Here is a 23,380-nt window from a genome sequence, read left to right on the forward strand (position 1 = left end):
ATGGTGCTCGGCATGCCAACACTGGAATCTCACATCCTCGAGAAATATCCATTGGTCTTACGAGAGCCGACTTCTATTGCACGTGATTGATGGTACAACTCGAGTTTGGTGGCGACCTAACAGTCTATACACCCAAGAACATTGTGAAGTCCATTCTGTTTGGTGGCGGATCCATTTTGATATGGGGCTGCTTGTTAAGCTTGTAGGCTTGACATTGTTACTGTACAAGGTAACCCAATAGGCAAAAAGTACCATCAGGACATTTTGGTTTGTGTTGTTGTTACACATTTTGACAACCACCCACTTCTCACAAGGCCTGTATTCATGGATGGCAAAGCCAGACCCCACCGTTCACGTGCAGTTACCGACTTCTTGTGAAATAATGCCATCACAACATTTTCCCGGCCAGGAAGGAGTCCTGATTTTAATCCAACAGAGCATATATAGGACATTCTTGGGCATATAATCATGAAACTGGACTCTTCGGTGCAGACTCCAGCATAGTTGTATGCTGATTTGTACCAGAAATAGGAACAACTTCCTTTGCATTCTCTCTGGCAGATTCTTCAGGATGAGGTTGGTTGCAGCAGTCATTTGTTCTGTTGGTGTTTAGACACACTACTGTACATTTTTAATTTTCTTTCTTTTTTTTTTCTCAAATGCAGAGTTGCGGTTCATTAACAAGTTAGAACAAAGAATGGACCAGGACATAGTAGAACAAAAGGAACAAAAGAAATATTTCCTCTCACTTTGCAAAATATTCCTGAAAGTCTCCATCTCTATCTCAATCTATGTCTCCATATCTTTACCTACATCCATCTCTCATCCCATCCCATCATGCATCTCCTTCACTACTCTCAGAAGGTCTATCCAGCTCCAAAGCTTTATTTTCCTTTGCCAACTTTTCAAGAAAGCCACCAACTACTGTGAAAGACACCAACTAAACAAAGCGAGCAGACACCCGTCTTACAATTCATCTGAGGGTCGGCGCAACCAGTGATGCAACACCCTCCTGGTGAAGCACCAATTGGACAGTTTATTTGTAGTCGGTTTGGGAATCTAACCTGGACTAGGCAGCTTAAAGTTAAGTGTGTTACATCTGTAAAAAAACAAAAAAACACACACCTGTCTATGATATGACAACCAATCCTCTCTATCAGCATGATTGTCAAAACAAAATATAGTGCAAAAAGATTCACCATTTTAACAAATGTCAATAAAAAGAAGCAGTCCACGTATAGTTGCACTTTGCTTGTACTCCAAAAATGGAGGATCGCAAATGTTGTGACGTCACACACATATTCTCCATTGAAGGGGAAGTTATCAAAACAACATCTCATTTGTTATCTACATGCAAATTCATTATTGGGAATCTCCCTTACCTGCCCAGTGAGGATGAGGGCATCACAGGCTCTTTAGAAGGGGGTCCAACTTCTAAACTGAAGCAAAGGTTAAAGGTGTACAGAATCAGAAATTCATGTTTGGTTGAATGAATAGATATGGATTCACTTAACAATTAATCTGTTTTTTTTTCTTAAATAAATATCTTGAAAGATTTAAATGTTTTTGCTGTTTCTTGAATGCTTTATTGCCCCCCCCCCCAAAAAAAAAGGAATAGCGCAATGTGATTACATCATATATCACGTGACCCACCACATCATCTCGATGATCCTATTGCTGCAGGACTTGTGTTTACGTGCGGTGTACATATGCTCTCAACTGTGGAAAAAAAAAAAAACTGAGAATGCCATCTAGATGCATTGTTCATGGTTGTAGCATTACTGTGCAAGCACAGATGAAGCGAGTATGTGTGTTTTCACAATAGATCCAGCTGTAAGCAAAATACGGAGAGCCAAGGTGAAACTGACCAGAGGAAAGTGACGAGGCCCAACTGCTTCAAACCTCAATTGCAACGGCCATTTTGAAGATGATTCGTACAACACCGGCCTGTATTCCCAGTTTGGGATGAGTAACTTGAAGCAATTAAAATCCAATGTGATCTCCACGGAGATTAGAGATACACTGCATGGCCAAAAGTAGGCAGACAACCCTTCTAATTAGTGCATTTGGCTGTTTCAGCCACAAAATTTGCTGACAGGTGTATAAAATCAAGCATACGGACATGCAATCTCCATACACAAGCATTGGCAGGAGAATGGACCGAACTGAAGAGCTCAGTGATTTTCAACATGGCATAGTCATCAGATGCCACCTTTCCAACAAGTCAGTTCATCAAATTTCTCCCCTGCTGGAGCTGCCCCGGTCAACTGTAAGTGCTGCTATTGTGAAGTGGAAAGCATGTAGCGTGGAAAAATCGTCTGTCGTCGGTTGCAACACTCACCACCGATTTCCAAACTGCCTCTGGAAGCAAAGTCAGCATAAGCACTGTTCGTCAAGAGCTTCATGAAATGGGTTTCCATGGCCGAGGAGCCGCACACAAGCCTAAGATCATCATACACAATGTGAAGCGTCGGCTGGAATGGTGTAAAGCTCACCACCATTGGATTTTGGAGCAGTGGAAACACGTTATCTGGAGTGATGAATCACGCTTCACCATCTGGCAGTTCGACAGATGAATCTGCGTTTGGCGGGTGCCAGGAGAACGCTACCTGCCCGAATGCATAGTGCTAACTGTAAAGTTTGGTGGAGGATGAATAATGGTCTGGGGCTGTTTTTATGGTTCGGGCTCGGCTCCTTAGTTCGAGTGAAGGGAAATCTTAACGCGACATTCTAGATGTTTCTGTAGTTCCAACTTCGCGGCAACAGTTTGGGGGAAGGCCCTTTCCCGTTTCAGCATGACAATGCCCCGTGCACAAAGCGAGGTCCATACAGAAATGGTTTGTTGAGATCGGTGTGGAAGAGCTTGACTGGCCTGCACAGAGCCCTGACCTCAACCCCATTGAACATCTTTGGGATGAATGGGGGGGAGGGGAGGAGGGGGAGTGTATGTCCTAGTGTTACAGAGTGCTACCGAGGTTGGGGGGGGGTGTAGGTCTTCGTGTTACAGAGTGTTACAAGGAGTGTATGTCCAAGTATTATGGAGTATTACAGGGGGTGGCCGGTGGAGGGAGGGGGTGTTCCCAGTGCCATTATGAAAGCTTGTGAATCGATCAATGATAATGTCGTTCCCTGCACCCTTTTTTAAAAAATGCAAGTATTTAATGACACATGTATTAAATACATTAATGATATCATCCTCAATGTACATTTATGCGTGTACGTACAGTACTGTTTCCGCGGTTGTACAGGTATTATTTATTTATTTATTTATACATGGTCTAGGCTCGTGGAAGAGCGAGGACACAGAACAGATCAGGAAACAACATGACAGAAGGAACAGCAGGAGAAAGGGGAAACACAAACAGCCGAACGGAGGGAGAAAGTAGAGAGACGGACAAACAAGGGATGCAGGTCACGATGAGTGGTAAGGAAGAAAGCAAGTGGTGAACAATGTGGATACATGAGCAAAATTTTGGAAGGAGTGAGGAGGGATTTCAACAAGAAGAATTTTTCAAGTGATTCTTCATCATTTTGAGAGATGGGGACAAAAACGATATGTAGATCAGTATTTTGGATTGGGGTTTGATATGAGATGGTGATGAACAGCCATCTTTAAGAACTGGAGGGAAGAGTGAAATTTAAGAGTGTGCGGAAGGCAGATCCCCAAACAAGAAAGAAAGAGGAGCAAATGAGCTGAGGTGAGCAGTGGTTCTGGATTTAGGCCGTTTCACGAGGAGGGGGTTGCTGGAGGACCGCATGCATCCTGCAGATATCTGGGGTGGGGAGAGGGGACAGAGCACGGAGAGGGCAGAGGGTGCAAGACCAGAATGTAGAGGAAGAGGACAAGAAGACCACCGACCTGTTGTTGATGGTGAAGTGATAGTTATGTGTTCAATCAACGTCAATTAACATGTTGTATATTGTATGTCCACAGTAAAACAATGATGACGATGACATCACTCAATCACTTCATGTAAATGTGCATTGTGAGGATCATCCCATCCAGTATGGTGATAATCATCTCTTCATGTAATATTGCACTGTACATCCAAACAAGAATTTTTCAAGCCATTCTTCATAATTTTGAGAGATGGGACAAAAATGATACGACAACATATATAGAACATTGACAACGTATATATATATATATATATATATATATATATATATATATATATATATATATATATATATATACATATATACACATACACACAACATCCACACTGTCAAACCTGCAGCTTGAAGTCTTCTCTTCACAGTTGAAACTGAGACTTCCTTACTTCGACCTGTGTTTGGCTGTGCTTAAAGCTGCTGTCTTGTGAGCCACCTATCACACAAGCTGTTGACTCTCAGAAACTTGTCTTCTGATTGTGTTGTGGCTTTAGGACTGCCAGACCTCTTCCTTTCAGAGTTTCCTCCAGTTTCCAAGTGCCTTTTGATGGTGAAGGAAACTGTACTCACTGACAGCTTGGCTTACTTTGCAATTTCTCTCAAGGAAAGACTGACACTTTTAAGGGTTATAATGGTCTGTCTGTCTTCCTTTGTTAATTGTCTTTTTCTTGCCATGATGATAGATATGTACTACTTCCTGCAGTGCAATATTGTCCAAATAATGCTTCAGAGGGTGTAGCAACAAAGTCTGTTCCAACACTGCTTTTATACAAACAGAGGGTTTGTAACTAATCAACAAAAGTTGGGACACCTGTAGGAATTGTTTGCATCAACTTTCAAGGCTTAATTCACTTCCATTGCTGCAGAACAGCTGCAGTTGCTAACCCATTACTTGTTCCCTGAAAAGGGCCTTTTTAGCAACTCTGCAATTTACATTATTTTTCAGTTTTTGGTAATCAAAACTTTTTTTTTAACCTCTGGCAGTTGACTGCTTAGCTTTGTACCATTTCAGGTTATTCACTGGACTTGAACTGCTTAAATTTCAGTAATAACTGGAAAAATGGGAGTGTTCTAAAACTTTTGGCCAGTAGTGTATCTCTATTTATATTTGTGTATATCTGTATATATATATATATATATATATATATATATATATATATATATATATATATATATATATATATATATATATGTGTGTGTGTGTGTGTGTGTGTGTGTGTGTGTGTGTGTGTGTGTGTGTGTGTGTGTGTGTGTGTGTGTGTGTGTGTGTGTGTGTGTGTGTGTGCATGTGCGCATACAGTATATATATATATATATATATATATATATATATATATATATATATATATATATATATATATATGTAAACACATATATTGTTGCGGGCCGGGGGTCAGGTGCGAAGACCACCAGGTGGGAAGAGCTATCTCAGCTCCCATCAGACTCCCCGGAATTGCAGGTCATTGCACATGGATAATTCCGTAACGCGGCGGGTCGGTAACCGACCGTAGATTCCAATAACTCAACCGCGTGACCTAGGGTCCTCCCGTCTATGGGTTAACCGGGTTGCCTAATTAATCACGTGATTTAATTACCGGGGAACACGCCCCTCGGTACGCCTTGTCCGAACTGGATCACTTTAACGGATTCGATGCAGCCGAGTGACACTGCCAAGGACGTATCGGCTGAAAGGAACGGATCGTTGGGGATAAAGTCCCGGCTACGCTAGGATTCGGACCATGCTGGATCAATGAAAGAAAAGACAAAAACGACCTGGAAACATTTCTCACAATAATTTATTTACAAGCGAGGAAAGTTATGTGGTACAGTGAATAGTTTTATTGGGATGTGTTATGCAGGGATAGAAAGAAGCGTGAGGTGCGACAATGTACAAGCAACTTACGAAAGCAAACACAGAGCAGACTTCACCTGAAATAATAATAATGATCTTCTGCAATCTTAACCTATGTGGACAGGTGCCAGGACAACACACACATGCACATGTGTGCATGCGTACGCGCACACGCGCGCACACACACACACACACACACACACACACACACACACACACACACACACACACACACACACACACACACACAAAACTCGATGAAGAGGAGTTATTGAAGCGAGAAAAGAGGAGAGGACATGAGGCTAACAGCCTCTGAATACCTTTCGCGATTGCCCGATCACGCCACCAATTCGTTTTGGGGGGATGCTCCACTGGGTGATACCTCCCCGACAGCTGGCATGCCATTTCTAGCTTCGTGGCAATTCGTGCAGCTAGTGTCGTCCAGAGAATGTGACGTGACCATCGGGCATGAATTGAGGGACTTTGGTGGAGAAGGCGGAGTCGAAAGTGAGTGGATGGAGTGGTAGGTGGGACCAAGTGGGTGGGTGCATGGAGTCAGCGATGTGTGGGCGGAGAAGGCGGAGAAGTGGAGGCAGAGTCGTAGTGATAATGACAGGAGGGCAGAGTTGAAGGTGATGATGACAGGAGGACGGAGTCGAAGCGATGCCGACAGGAGGGTGGAGTTGAAGGCGATTACCAGATTCAGCACATGCGGGAGCAGAAGAAACGAGAGTCCGAACGGCTTCGCCATCTGCCTTTTATAAACCCCACAGTGCGGGGCAAGGAGCCACCCAAAAGTGATGCATCGTCACCCAAATTGGGCGCTCTGATTGGCCCCGGCCCCCTGCGTGTCCCGGCTGTGATGGCCGGAAGTGGCAACATTCCACTTCCGGCAAGTTGGCTCCAAGCGGTGGAAATGTTTCGCTCCGACCACACGACATGATATGAATCGCCCACACCGAACTCCATGACATGAAGTGCCTTGCACGAACTCCCGGACCATGCCCTGGCAACCGGCCGAGGGTAGCGTTGGTCCTGCATGCCTGCCCAGGTGCCTCCGATTAGCGCTGATCAATGCCTGCTCCGTGATGCGTCACATGGCTCGTCTGTGGGGAACAGCCACGGCTGCCAGTGAGGACCGACGGTAAAGTGTTAGGACAAATCCATGCATGTTTCACGCAATACGCGCGGATCCACCATGGCCCACATGGGACCAAATCATTGAAATCATATGTGTAGTTTCTGAGAAGAAGTTGCAAGTATTTGTGAACGGACGGACAACGCACCATCCCATAAGCTCCGCGGATCTACTTTACAGGTGAGATAGAACCCATCAATGGGTATATTATAACAAACGAACTGAAGTTGGAAGCTGTCCGGGGCTCAGTAACGATCCTGAAGAGAGACCTCGGCACAAAACTTTGAGAACAGAAAACTTCACAGCTTGGTCCCTGAATTGTGACCCCTTATTGAATTGAAGGTGGATACATTGAGCCCGCCCTGGGAGGACTCCATTCCACATTCTGAAACCCACATATGTACAAACCAATCAATGACACACACACACACACACACACACACACACACACACACACACACACACACACACACACACACACACACACACACACACACACACACACACACAACACACTGCCTTTTATTAGTATAGATACATGCCTGGTGTTGGTTTATTGGTTAGGGTGATGGGCTTGGGATCATAGGGTCCTGAGTTCAAATTCTTCTTTTCTGTTGAATTAATACCAGGTGGGGTTGACACAGCCTGTCATCCTTCTGAGATCGGCAAAATGAGTACCAGCTTGCTGGGATGATTGAGCCATTTGAGTATCCTGTGTCGGAGTGATGACCCATCTTGGATTGTGCCCAACAGCCCAGAAGACTGCTTAGGCAGCACCAATGCTTTGTACAGAGTATTGTCCCATTGGAGACACACACACACACACACACACACACACACACACACACACACACACACACACACACACACACACACACAATACCTGTGTAAACACAAACATCTTGTTATTTACTTATAAGTACTTTATAATCACTACTTCAAGGTACCTCTGCAAGTTGAATCCAAACATACCTACGGTGGCCACCCTCACCACCATTCATTGTGAATTTTATTTTTTTACTTTGCAACATCATTATAATTTATCTTTTTTTTTAATCTTGCCTCCCCTTCAATGTAATGTGTGAAAATAAAGTAAAGTGAATTCATTATCATCACAAACTGTACCCCATCAAGGGCGTCGGCACTGCCAAGGTTATGGAGTGAAAAATATAGCTTCCTGTCCAGTTTCTAAAAGTTTATTGGTAATTCGTCTCATTGAAAGGAATACAATGGGTGGTTTGTCATTGCCTTCCCAACAGTAGCCAGGGCAGGAATCTTAAATTTTGAGACGGTGCCAGAAAAACTTCTCACTTACTCTTCATCGAAAGACACAAATGAGATCTTTAACATCCACAAACTAACACCGAACACCGGCAGATGGGACACCCAGCTTAACCTACATCAGAGGGACGGCTCACTTTGCAATACAAATCCCTGCCTGTGAATCACCAATCAGACAGTTCAAAGGTTTGGAATCGAACTCAGAAGACAGTTCAAAGGTAGGTGGGTGACCTCTGCACCATCCTGTCGGCCAAACGTAATTATTTAAATTAAAAGTTAAAAACCGAGTTGAATGTTACTTCCAATACATAATGACACCCAACGGTTACCTACCTTAGAGTAAAAACAAAGATCATACTGAAGGGCATTGTAGAATCAAAAGATTTCATTAATTTGTTGCTCCTTTGTAACAATCGAGCAGTGAAATGTGTGCTTTAATATTTAACATTTCAGCTCCTAGCAATGCCTTAACTTCATTACAAATTAATATAAAAAGCAACTCCCGACCAGATGGTGACTTAACCTTTATGCTGAAAGAGCTGAAATCATCCACCAAGTGGTACTCTGGGATTTTCTGCACTTCATGGCTATATGAATGATGTAATCCACATGACTGAATACTACCAAGGATTCTGAAGTGTAGCGTTCAAGTCTCATCAAAGTTTCACACTTATAAGTGAATCAATGATGAAGGAAGCTTCTGAAATATGGCATTCCCTTGCTTGTAAAGCAACAAAGTTAATTCAAATTCGATTTAATTCAGAATTAAATGTTAATTCAGATAAAACTTACAATAAGACAATTGAGAGTCGAGGCTCCACGTCTCCAACTTCAGCCAAAAACAATAGCAAAATTGAGAGAGTTTTGAGAGCGGGAAAAGAAAAGCTTTTTAAAATATCTGGAAATCTCCTGCCAAATTCAGAGATGTTGGAATATTTGACAAGAGGAGGTCTTTGTGCAGATACAGCAGGCCCTCAGGACTATGTTTTAAAAAGACTTGAGTTACTTGAACCTCGGCCTACTGAAGTTTAAAAATATGTGGACCGAGGCCAAGTGAACCTCAAGAGACAATTGAGTGTGTCCGTCTGATACTCAGACTGAGTAAGTGGTATGGCTGTCCTTATACTTTGGGTGTATGTCGTATGAGTATTTTGAGTTGGTGTGGATACCCAAGCCTCATACACAGGTATCCTTGCCAAGTTCCGAAAATGGGTTGAAAATGGGGTTGACCAGCTCTCTTCATTCAAATCATTTATCTCTATGCCTTACTAAAAGAGAGATGTTTGTCTGTCTGTCTGTCTGTCTGTGTGTTACCATTTTTCTGAGATGGCCAATGGGATATTTGTAAAACTTTCTGTTCATCAGTGAGTGCCACTGAGTGTTGAAGGCAAAACATATTTTTGAAAAAAAAAAAAAACGAATTTTTCTTGCATTTATGGGGTTTTTTTTTTGATCATCCAATGGTGCTGAAGCCTTTATCGCGACGTGAAAGGTGATATTAAACGATCTCCAACCCCATTCTTTAGTGGGTGTAGGGAAGTTTTTTTAGGCCCCCCCACAAAAAATTGGATTTCTTCAAAATGCCAACAGGATTGGAAGAGCAGCGGGCAACGCCAGATTGCTAAGTACCACAGCAGCAGCCGACTGATGATCCATGAATGGGAAGAGCCCACGAAAAGAGGTCACATCAAAGAAATGCTTCCTGGACAGTTTCTAAAAGTTTATTGGTAATTTGATTATTCCTAATACATGAAACACCCTGCAACCCGTGCCTACGAAAACAGACTTTTTGTAACGCCGGCCACATTTCCCATCCAATCATCATGTAACTTTGTTTTTTTCTTTTAATTCTACATGGGGATGCACTCCTATTTTGAAAGTTTAGTGATAATCGCTCAAGCGGTTGCAGAGACAGCTAACTTTAAAACGAATAAAGGTTAAAAAGTGAGGACAGAAGAAAACAAATTGAGGAGCTCAGCCGATGTTCCTCAACATAGTCAAGGATGGTTGTGGATGCCTACCTATTACTAGTTATGTTTCCTTTTTGATGACTTCTTGCTATCTTCGTGTTGGATTGGATTGATCCTACACCCTTTGTTTGCAGAATGTTGGGGACTTCTGACAGAGATTCTTTGACAAGGAAATACATTGGGGTGGTTTGCCATTGCCTTTTCAGGAATAGTAGTAGGGCAGGGATTTTGATTTTGGTCAGGGTGCCGTTTATGACTCATCTTACTCTTTATCGTGGAATAGAATAATTAACGTCCACCAGCAGCAACCACTGCTGGCAGACGAGTCCATTTCTTGACATCCAATCCAGATGATAGTGCACCCAGTGATGCAATGCCTGACATGCAACGCATCAGGGTGCAAACTTGATAGTCGGGTCGAGATCGGAATCCAGACTAGACAGCTCAAAGCTAGATGGAACCCAGACTAGACAAGTGTGCTCCTTCTGTGTCACCTGGTTGGACATGTCCATCTTATCTACGTGTTAACAATTCGTTGGGCTTAATGTTCGTGTCAATTTTTAATAGAAAATAATATTTTCTTTCATGCTGCTCTTTGCTTTTTGGGTTAATTCTCAATTCAGTTTGACATACAGAGCAAAGAGTTTGTGGCATGTTTGGAAATCCATAGGTATATGGCCGTACTTAAAGTGATCTGTGCCTGCGCACTTGGCTATCACCTCCGCAACACACAAATGCTTGGCTTAAGGACCAGGATTTTCCTTGCCTTAAAGACAACCCCACAATATATTCGAGCTGTTGCAACCGAGATACTCTCTTTGGAGCTGAAATTAACAAGGCGTCAGTTTTTTGACACAGGATCATAAATTTGAAGCTCACAATTTGACCTTGGCTGTGAACAACATCCAGAAATCACCGCCACGGCTTTACGTTCGTGCAGTCAACCTTTCCATCTCAAGGCAAATTAAACTTTAGTCCATCTGGCATGCAAAGCACCGTCTACACTTAACCTCTGTGCATATATCCTTGGAGGTCCTGTGGCAGTTGGAAATCCCTGCCAAATCCCAACAAACCACTCTTTAGGAATGAAAACGTAATGCATACGATTTACTGCTGTTGGCATATCAGCATCGGTGAGGTCCCGATTGGTAAAAGGATGGAATTAAACTCACTTGTCTGAACATTGATGTGTACCTTATCTCCTGAGTTTGATTTGCTCGAGTCATGTGATTTTGCATTGGGTAATACCCTCACTACTTCAAATTTCTACATGGGTTGAATGGTTCTTGGCAGCATCGTTTGGTAAAATCTTGCTCATTTGTCTCTGGGTTTGATTCCTGCACCAAATCAAATCAAATTCAAGCTTCCAAATAATTCAGTCATCAGGTGATGCTGCATTGGAAAGGACCCTAATCTTCAATACGGGACGTGACACTGGCTATCCAATCTGCAATCCCTTATGGCCGGTAAAGATCTTATTTTACATTTCTCCAGAGGGGAGCAATGGCATTATAATCCAGTCTGCCACACATTCCAAATTACCTGTCATGGTGGAATGAGCAATAATTTTGGTCGAGACCCTGGTGGTTATCAGAATTCCCTGCACGTGGAAGCATAGAGGGACCAACTTTCCACCATCGGAAAAACTGGACCCCCTGTAGTTTATAACTGCTGTTGTCATCAAATTAAGCTGCTTGATTAATGATAATTCGGCATGAGACAGTTAACAATAACTTTATAAGGGAAACCATTCAGAGTGGACTCCAAATGAATCAATTACATTGCCCTCAAGCTGAGACCATTTGTCATTCAGTTCAGTTCTGACATTAGAAGTTCTACAATGCTGACAATAGTAATCAAAGAACAGGTTAGCCTTTCCTGGAAGTTTAACTCATGATTTCTGCCAGTTTACAAGTTGTATAGCCTTTTTGTTATATTTCTTCTCAAAGAGTGTTTGTCAGCATCATGAGTGGAGAGCCCAAAATTTGAGCATCAACCAATCAGAGTGGTTGTCAGTATCACATGATGCATATATTGGCAGCACCCATGCTACAATAATTAGTTTGTAATGTCGACAATAAAATTTTATTTAAAGTGCTATTTGCACTACAAGTTATGCTGTATTCCCATTCACTCCACTCAGATGGACTACGTATCACAAATGTTTGAAGAAATGATTGGAATGAGATTGCTATTGTCAGGTTATTGTGAAGAATCATGAGCATCTGGTGGGAGTACAGTTCAGTGACATTCCATAAAAAGCAGGGTTTCCTGTAACCTACAGCTATCAGCACTTTATAAACAAGAGGCTCATTGACTTCAGTGAGAAAAAGTATCTGAATAGGAAGTTGCAACCTGCCTCTGAGTGTGAAGGGTTTGATCCAGTGTCCTGGTCCAGCACATCCATATTGCTCGAAGCCTAGTAACGGGAAAATAACATTGCGACCGCGATCTCAGTTAGTGGATCTTCCATGAGTATGAAACTCTCAAACCTTTTGAATGACCGAAAAAAGAAAATGCAAATATCTTGCCCACTCTAATGAATTTTTCAGGAAAATTCCTAGAAACTGCCACAATGAAACAAGATGAAGGCATTCTGTTGTATATCAGAGAAAAAGATTGTGTTGACCTTGGAGTGAGATATCATAAACTCTCCTGCAAGGTATGTTGCAAAATCTTGTTGAAGAAACAAAAAAAACCAAGGACTGCACCTGAGAAGTAAATAAATCAGGAAACCAGTGTGCAGCATACAAAACACATTAAATGTAATTTTGTATCCAAGATGACGATAGGCTTGTATCTGTTCAGCTATTACATTTATCTGTCTTTTAGAGAAAAACGACACCATGGCCTATGTTTCATTTCGCATTGTGCAGTTGAGAAGGTACTAATCAAGACTCATGAAGTCTTCCAGATGACAAAACTCATCACTTTATTCTTGAAATGCACTGAAGGATAAGAAGCTACAAGAACACACTTCAGGTAAATGCAGTTGTGCAGTAAATGGTTTTAATAATCTCCATGAGCCTCGACTGTAAGTACAAAAAAATATATTGTGGGTTCATACATTGTTTATATTTCCTCAAAGAAAAACCTGTTCGAGCAATTGATAGAGCAAAATTGTACATTTTTGGGAGTAAATTGCAGGTCTGTGGGTAAATTCAAGCTGAAATTTGGTAACAATGGGTGTTGTAGTGAATCTGAAATTTTGGGGGGGAAAAGTCAACATTACTTTCCTGTGGATAGACATTAAGACTTTCTTTCTCTTGTCTCCTCAAAATGTGTTCTGTGTTTTATTCAAGTAGGACAAATTCAAGTGAATGCTACAACAGGACTACGCACAGTTTGTGTTCCATCAAGCAGCCAAGTAGGACAGAAGTTGGTTTGTTTGTGTTGACGTGCTCTGAACAGGAACCGCTTTCGACCGTTTTAACAATGACTCTTCCACAGGGCTGTTAGATGGTTCATCATCAGAGGCAGAAATCCATCACATGGATGATTTGTGGATTTGTGGATGATGGATGATTTTGTCACATGGATCACATGGACATGGATTGTGACAGCTCCAGGAAGTGCAATCAAAGTAGTTAAATGGAACTGTGTGAAAACTTACTGTGAAGGAGGGCAGTGCTCATGTCACAAGTCGTGTTCATCTTGCATTGATATGCATGGGTTTAGAAACAGTAAAAATCACACAACTGATCAAGACAAAAACAAAAATCACACCATATCTCTGCAATTGTTAGTTCTCACACGAGCCTCGACAAGGTATATATATATTAAAAAAACTGTCTGAGAGGTCAACACAGAGCCTTCCTCTCAGATATACCACCTAGTGACACACAGCTAAGGACCTGGTCCCAATAAGCCCCGGAACCATTTTGCTAACGCCCCTTAACCTCGCTTCTGTTGTACCGGGAACCAAACTTTCACATGAAGTAGCTTTGCCTCTATACTCTGGGTCTACCAAGTGTTGCAGGTCTATATTGAATAATTATAGAGACAGCCAGACTCAAAGTTACAGAAAAATACAATATTTTTGATTCAAGTATCATTTTCACATTTTTACGATGTCAAGTAAACAACAATAAAAACCTTAAAAATCAGTTGGCCAGTAGCACCTAGGCCCGAGGGCGATCTGTGACTGCCCAAAACATCTGAGCCCCCATTCCATTTCAGAGGGAAAATCCTGAAACATGAAGTCTGCAGCAAGGATAAAATTGCCAATTTTTGGGGTCTACATGACTTACTTTGACCCCACCATTTGAGATAACGAGCAGCATTTCAGAGTAAAAACTTTTAACACAAGTTAGTTGTCTAAAACAGTGTAAAACAAAGTCTCCCGAGTTTCAGTTTGTGGCCTATTAAGAAAGAAATGCAGATACATCTTAATTATAATTCTGATAAATGAGAATTTATCATGTGGTTTATTATGGCTAATAAATTATGTGAATCATCATACAAACCATTTTTTCATGTACCTTGAATTGTCATCTAACCTCTCACCATACTTGAGATAAAAGAGGACTTTGAGGTTAGAATAACCTATTAATCTCTGGCTATGTGCAAACCGCATAAAGCAGATACTGCCGCCCCTTCTTTTAATGTTTAACCTTCTTTCTGTCATTTTTGTCCTGGGTACCTCTCCAATCTGCTTGTGGAGACCACCTAGGCTACACACAGGATGTTTCACAGCAGAGATCCAATTGCTCAGGAGCGATGTGGTAACAACCGGGAGGTGTGGATATGTGATTTAATATTGGTACCTTTGCAGTGTTTGATATGAAACTTTTGGTGAAACATATTTTGGATTTTGAATACAGTGGTTGTGAAAGTTTGCTTTAACATTAACGTGGTTAAAAGGAATAGCTTGAAAGTGGAGTGCAGGGCCTATGTGTAATATGTTGGCTAATCTCGTGGATGTTGTAAAGAAAGCTGAGCTGTAATGTAAGACCAACGGTGCAGTTCTCAAATCCCAGGATCACTTTGAAAAAGCCTCAGTAAGACAGGCAGACTAATTTCATGATACTTGCCCACATGCTTGCAATTAGCACTTCAGCAGTGGATGCTTACGTCACCGAGAAACAAGAACTGATATAAACTACGAAGCTAAAGACCCAATTCAATGTGTGTAACTTGCACACTTTGTAATTTGTACAATATGTACATTCAATTTGTATAATTTGTAGTTTGTAATTTGTATAATATATACATTCAATGTGTGTAATTTGTACAGTTTGTAATTTGTACAAGATGTACCTTCAATGTCTGTAATTTGTACATTTTGTAATTTGTACAATAAGTACATTCAATGTGTATAGTTTGCACCGTTTGTAATTTGTATAATATACACATTCAATGTGTGTAATTGGTACAATATGTACATTCAATATGTGTGATTTGTCCAGATTGTAATTTGTACAATAAATACATTCAGTATGTGTAATTTGTACAGTTTGTAATTTGTATAATATGTACATCCAGTGTGTGTAATTTGTAGTTTGTAATTTGTATAATATGTACATCCAGTGTGTGTAATTTATACAGTTTGTAATTTGTACAATATGTGTATTCAATGTGTATAGATTGCACAGCTTGTAATTTGTATATGTATATTCAATGTGTGTAATTTGCACAGTTTGTAATTTGTATAATATGTACATTTAGTGTGTGGAATTTGTACAGTTTGTAATTTGTGCAATATGTACATTAGGGTGGTCCAAAAACAGCAAAAAAAAATTAAAAAAATTCAGATGTTGTCTCCACAAGCCTTACATTATTCCACTATGATTCAATAACGCGCATAAAAAATTTAAGTTGATCGGAGGTGATTTTGAGGTCGCTCCATATGACGACTTTTAGTTTCATGAGTTGGTTAAATTAGGATATGGTCAGGTTCGATTATGGGTACTTCTGGATGTCCGAGGTGGAAATGGAGTGAATTTTCGAACTCTATGGGGTCGATTTACTCGAAGAAATGACTGCACCGACATTGAATTCACTACCATTTCGAAAATATGACCTAAAACAAGATTTATCATTACTGGAGTTGAGTAACTAATCCTACTCATTTCGATATTTTCTAATCTATAATTAATTTGTTGTCCGTCTAAACATTTCTTAGAGTAAATCGACCCCACTGAGTTGGAAAATGCAGTCCATTTTCGCCTATGAAGTTCAGAAGTGGACGGATTCGCATCTCACCATACCATAATTTTTCAGTCAATGGAATTACAAACTATTAGAATATTTCGTCTCATTTACCAAATACCACTATCATCTCCGCCTCTATTGCTGTATCCACTCCAGCCTGAACTTATTTCTAGCCGGTCCAACATCCAGTGTTTTAGATTCAATGATTCACGAAAAATATGTTAGTTATTTATTTAGTTATTATTATATTAAATTAGGGTATGGTGAGACGCAAATCCGTACACTTCTGAACTTCCTAGGTGAAAATGGACTGCATTTTCGAACTCAGTGGGGTCCATTTACTCTAAGAAATGTTTAGACGGACCACAAATTAATTGTAGATTAGAAAATATCGAAATGAGTAATATTAGTTTCTCAACTCCAGTAATGATAAATCTTGTTTTAGGTCATATTTTCGAAATGGTAGTGAATTCAATGTCGGTGCAGTCATTTCTTAGAGTAAATCGACCTCATAGAGTTCGAAAATGCACTCCATTTCCACCTCAGACATCCATAAGTACCTGTAATCGTACCTGACCATACCCTAATTTATTCAAGTCATGAGACTAAAAGTCGTCATCTGGAGTGACCTCTAAATCACCTCCGATCAAGTTAAAATTTGTACAATATGTACATTCAATGTGTGTAATTTGTACATTTTGTAATTTGTACAATATGTCCATTCAATATGTGTAAGTTGTACATTTTGTAATTTGTATATGTACATTCAATGTGTGTAATTTGTACATTTTGTAATTTGTACAATAAGTACATTCAATATGTATAGTTTGCACAGTTTGTAATTTGTATAATATGTACATTCAATGTGTGTAATTTGTACTGATTGTAATTTGTATAATATTGTTAGGGGCCGGGGGGTCGGCCATGAGCCGACCGCTCTGATGGAGCCGCAAGTAGAGTCGGCCCGATCGATCGCCCGGAATATAGATCGTCGCCCGGATAAGTCCGAAGCCAACGGGTCCTTGTGCAATAACCGTGAAGGGCCAATTTTTCCACCATGTGGTACAGGGTTATTTGCTAATTCTTCAAAATACCGAGAGACCACCTGGCAATCTACTGAGCCTCCACACCCACGATGGAACTCGTACGAAACAAGCTGCTTAAGCGAGCCTGCCTCGCGCGCGATTCTGAGCGGCTTAATCGCCGAGAACCGTCGGTCCGAATGTCCCCTTACGGCGGCCCAACGGCCTTCTACTTCCTAACACACAGCATGCTCAGTCAATGAAAGAATCGACGTGATGAGCTGAAAATATTTAACAATTGGGGTTTATTTATACAGTAATCGGGGAACTAGGGAAGCACGCAAGAGCAGAACTATACCGAATACAATAAATGCAATGCAATCATTTACAGCACACAAAGCACTTAACAGTTCTCTACTTGTTCGACAGGCCCACAGACACACGTACGCACGCGCGCGCGCGCGCGCACACACATACACACACACACACACACACACACACACACACACACACCCAAGAAATGGTGGCTGATGCCTTTAATAAGGACTTCAGCTCGGAGGGACAGATGAGCTGAAACCCAGAACCTATCTCGAACCTCTCCACCTCGTGTGGTCAAGCTGTTCAGACCCGGGCTCCAGTGAGGGCGAGCTGGATACAATCGCGGTGAGCCGCGATCCTTCCCGAGCTCCAGCGGATCCCCTCGTGCTCCGGACCACATGCTGATGAGACGAAACACCGAGCCTTCTCGAAAATGCGTCGCTTTCCAAGTAGAGCCAGCCGAACCAAGATGAGGCCATGAAGCAGAACAAAGGCCGAACCAAGATAACTCAGAACCAGCACGACCCTTTGAACCACGAACGGCACAGCCAACCCGAAGAAGCACCAGCAGAACAACAACCTCGAACCAAATCGACCACCCTTGAACCAGGCCGACACTCCTCGACCACCAGGCCGAAGAAGAACCACGACAACCCGAACCAACTCCTCCAATGAACAACTCTCCAATCAACCAGCTCCTCCGATGAACCACCAACAACCAGCCCAAACTCTCCCTTGAACAACTCTCAACGAACTCACGACAACCAACCAGACAAAACCCTCTCTTCCGATGAACAACCCCCAACAAGACCCAAGAACCCACTCGAGCCAAGCAGAGGGTCCCTTTTTTATTCCTATCGGCCCCCTCCCCCGTTCCCGACGTGACTTATGCCCTCGTGTGCCGCACAACCGCGGGTGGGAGGGAGTTGTTTACGTCCTTGCATCACGGGACGGGAGGGTTATTCTTCCTCTTTGCAGAGGAGGGGGACGGTTGTTCTTCTTTGTGTTCTGATCAAACCCTAACTATTAAAATGAATCACAGCGCATTTAATCAATTTTTACCCATTAAACATTGGAAGGCGAGCTATCTATGGAACATGCACTTACCGAGATAACTGAGCTAAAGGACCTGAATGATGAGTGCGATAATGGTTTCCAGATTCGCAACAATATGTACATTCAATGTGTGTAATTTGTACAGATTGTAATTTGTATAATATGTCCATTCAATGTATCTAATTTGTGCAGTTTGTAATTTGTACAATATGTTCATTTAATATGTGTAACTTGTATAGTTTGTAATTTGCACAATATGTATATTCAATGTGTGTAATTTGCACAATGTGTACATTCAATGTGTGTAACTTGTACATTTTGGAATTTATATAATATGTACATTCAATGTGTATAATTCAACATTTTGTAATTTGTATAATACGTACTTTCATTGTGTGTAATTTGGACATTTTTTAATTTATATACTATATACATTCAATGTGTGTAATTTGTACAATATGTACATTTAATGTGTGTAATTTGTACAATATGTACATTCAATGTGTGTAACTTGTACAGAAGTATACATTTATAAAATATTGTAAAAATCAGGGACACCAAGTCAACAACAGCATGTGATCAGAAGCAGATGATCAGAATGAAAATGCCAATTTGCTGCATTCAACTCGACTCCTCTTGACAGTCCAATCAAGAAACGTCAACTTTGATATTTTTCAAATTTGTAACAATACAAGTAATTAGTCGGAAATAATTTTTCCTAAAATAAGAAAATAATTTGTAGGGAGATAAACATAGTGTAATGTAGCGATGCTGTAGTGTGTAAGTATGTATGTATGTATGTATGTATATATGCATGTATGTAGGCCTATGTACAGTATGTAGCTGAAACTTCAGGGATCGCATTGTTCATAAATTAAAATGAGTACATGACTGTTTAGGGAAACTGAGGCTATAATTCAAAGGTAAAGATATATGTGCACACAATTTTTTTTTAAAACTAATTGAATAATGCAACTATCACAGAACATGGTTATGTGAGCTGAAAATATTTATGGTATTTACAGGGTCTTCTGGTTTTTATTGCCCATCGTAGACAGGCACTTCAGCTAGTAATAACAATAACATTATAATTTTAAGAGTTCAGAGAACATGATACGATGCATATTGTTCAAGTATATACTTAGATTTTAAGAAAGTAATGATTTTAAAGATCGTTAAAAAAACAAATCTGGAAGTTTTGTGCTATTGAAGCAGTCATACACCAATCTTATGCACCACCACTCTATTGAACATGCCCAAGTACTAAAAAAAACTCGAGGTTCGTGGAAGTGATAAGATGGTGATTTGTGTTCTCTCGTGTTCAAGTACATAATTCAATTTAAATAAAATAAATATCGTAAAAGTCGTATAAATTAATAAATTCCAGAGTTTACCTGCATTTTATGCAGTGTCAATTTCATCACCCTATCTAACATGTTACACTAGTTATTCATGCATGTTGTTTGTGTCCTTCATGAAATCCTTAAAATCAGCAAGTTTCCTGCTTGGAATGGTGTTTGAAATGGAATTTTTGTTTTTTTAATCTCGCTCCTCTGTGTGCATGTTCGGGCCAAATTCAGAGATAAAGTAATGTTATAAACGGCAAATTTGTCTTCCTATTCACGTGTTCAAAATATAACATTTAATTTAAATAAGTTGGTGCTCGATCACAAACTGATAATACGGATGGACAGACATGAACCAATTGCTTAACCCCGCTTTTCACTTAGCATGCATGGGGTAAATATTATACATGAAAATAAATAAATAATATTGTTTTTAGTGAATTTATCCTGCTACGACTACAATTACTTCTTTGAAGGTCCACAATTATTCACACTTTCTTTCGGGGTTGGCCCGGGAACATTTTTGCCGACAAGTCTTTCACGAACAGAATGGCCATGTCTGACATTCTACTGAAGGTGGCAGGAAATTGTAATTTGTTTCCGATAACTCAAGTACTACTTGAGAAAGAAGGACACCATGGGGTCTTTAACGTTCACCAGCTATTACAGGCAGACTGGACGCCAAACGCCAACTTTAACGTTTATCCGATGACTGGCACGCATATCGATGACTCACCCTGCGTGTGAAACACTAGGATGGCAGTTTATTGCTGGGTTGAGATTAAAATGAACCACGGATCAGAGGTAATTGTGCACATACCTATATAGGTCTAGGCTATCCTATCAGCCCTCATTTTTCGCACTACTTTTACATACTTATACATTTGAGACATAAAATTTAAAAACCTTCGCATTTCTTGGACTATAATAAGTGTATCGTTCATATAACTTGAGGTTCTCCCCCTCCTCCTTCTTTCCTCTCAGTCCTCCCCCCCCCCCTCTCCCATCTCCCAATCCCCAACCTTCCACGAATTTCAAATTCCACCTGAAAAACATTGTATCTATGTTCAGTCCCTTCCGGTGTTTGAACTAATGTGCAGCTCAGGATGGCAACAGAGAAAAAGGAAACACTTACCCTCAAAATGTAATTCCCATGCCAACTGATAAGCTCTCATTACATATTTGTGAGATTATCTTGAAGTCAGAATGTAAAACCTTCATTTCACATAGCTGGCAGGCATAGTCAACTGCCCTCTCCATAACATATTACTCCGAGCCATGTTGTACGCGTGCATTTAGCGAAATGATTTTTATTTGACAGCACGTGACCAATAAGGGGTCACGGGAAGTCATGGTTCATTGTGGTCAGGATGGATGAAATGTGGTGTAATCTGTAGTGTCAGGAATATTGGTGTAAACATGCCTGCAACTGTATAGCGAGCGGGTTCCGATACCGTTGATCATGCTCCGTTGGTTTTGATTCTGAGCCAACTTGGTGAAAAAGTGCTGCGTTCTCCTGGAAACCAATGTTTTAATGTAGGCACTTTGGCTGCGTTTTCTTCCATTTCTTTTTGTTTTCTCTTCCTTGGGGGTCTCGTCTATTTTCCACGCAGTTTCACAGTAGTTTCTCAAAGATATGAGCTATTATTTCGTTTTGGGAAGTTTGTAATCAGCCACTGTTAGTTTCATGTCACAAGTCACTGTGGAACTACTCAACTTGCTGAAATTTGTGCCAAGTTCATCTGCATGCTTTTCTTTTACATACGTATAGATAGCCAAGCTACTGGAAGGTTAACGTATAGACAATGAGCTGGAAGGAAAAAATATATAATAATGAGTGAACATCAACACAGGATTAGGCCATTCAGCCCATCAAGCCTGTGCAATGGCTGCCAACCTATGGTTGTTTGTCCGTGCTCTATCCTTTTTAAATGCTGAGCATCAAGCAAGGAAGCATTTGTTCATTCGTCCCTCGTCTCATATTGTCCCAATTCATATGAAAGGGAGACATTTAATCAGGGGACGATTCAAACTTGACTTACACAACGGTGGGGAAATGATGACATCCATTCTGACCATATCCTCTTCTCTCAAACATTCTCCTTCCCTCACCTTCCGTTTGCTCATCCAACTATCCTGCCAATCATTTTCTCTTCTCTTTACCCCATTCCCTTCCTTCATCAACTTTCTTTTTCTTCATTCCCAGATCCCTTTCTCTACTCCCTTTCCCCCAAAGCATGCACAATGAAGTGACGGGATTGTCAGCAAAATAAATAAATAAATGGAATGTGCATTATCTGAAGGTATATATCCTTTGGATGCGACATCAATATCAATATCTCCTTTGGATGCGACACAGATGTGATGGACCAAACGACTTTTTCTGTGTAAGTCGCACTGCGCACGGTGGTTGTAAAGATAGATGTATATGAGGAGAGTGCACATAACCAAGCGAGATGCAAAAACCTGATTATTTTAGTTAATATATCCACACAAATAAGATCGAATAATTCTTATGGATTTCAATGACTCTCCTGTTGTCTGACATGATGGTACAGATCTGGAGCACTCGCAATTGTCCTGTCTCATCTGGGTTCGATTCTCAAAACCCGATTATCAAATTTGGGATTGGTGCTTCACAGGCAGGGTGTTTCTTCAATCAGTTTGCTGTTCTTGAAAAGGATATAAAGTTGGTGACCAATCTCCTAGCATTAAGATGGTAGATGTTAAAAATGTCATGGTGTCTTTCAATGAAGAGTAAGTGGGGTTTATATACAAAAATCGTGGGTCATGAAAGAGTGAGGTGACGAAGGATAAAAGTGAAACACACTGACAGTGGGGCCAAGGATGTGTACAGGAAAGCAATAAGCGAAGACAAAAATAAGACATGGAGGATTGGAGAAGAACAGCAACCTGAAAGTAAGACGGTTGGGTGGGTTAAGCTTGATCAAGGTACAAATTGTCATAGTTATGGACGGGTGGTGATAAGAGGTGGTGTTAACCCCCTGCTTGAAGCCCGGGAGGGAAGAGTGCAATTGTATTGAAGGCAGTTCAATGAATGACGGTATGCAGTACAAGCCTGGATTTAAGGACTTCTTTCAGAAGAGGGAATACTGGAATAATGTGTATATTTTGGAGAAGTAGGTGGAGGGTTGGAGAGCTAAGAGAGCATAGGGAGCTTCACCAGAGAGCTGTTCTTCTTAAGTATGTAAAAATAGAGAGCTGATAAAATACAGAGAGGCCACCATCCTCTCTGTGATGCGAGAGCAACAGGCCTTGTGCTTCGGCCTCATTGTGGAAGATGACAATTATGTTGAGAATTTTACATTCCTCAGATTCCAGGAGAGACA

At 40.9% G+C, this 23,380-nt stretch overlaps 2 protein-coding genes across 2 annotated transcripts in view; both read right to left on the reverse strand.

Moving 5' to 3' along the window:
• Positions 1 to 23,380, reverse strand: part of LOC147035094 (uncharacterized) — a 382,679-nt gene that overhangs the window by 298,036 nt on the left and 61,263 nt on the right. The gene's annotated exons all lie outside the window — the stretch shown is intronic.
• Positions 1 to 23,380, reverse strand: part of LOC147035097 (uncharacterized) — a 37,848-nt gene that overhangs the window by 2,319 nt on the left and 12,149 nt on the right. Inside the window, exon 2 of the mRNA XM_085893532.1 lies at positions 1,383 to 1,434. The gene's annotated coding sequence lies outside the window, so the exon portion shown is untranslated. The remainder of the gene's footprint in view (positions 1 to 1,382; positions 1,435 to 23,380) is intronic.

This window comes from Eptatretus burgeri, chromosome 1 (assembly GCF_056783735.1).
Source record: "Eptatretus burgeri isolate ZD-2024b chromosome 1, Ebu_testis_v1, whole genome shotgun sequence".
In the NCBI taxonomy this organism is placed as follows: Eukaryota; Metazoa; Chordata; class Myxini; order Myxiniformes; family Myxinidae; genus Eptatretus; species Eptatretus burgeri.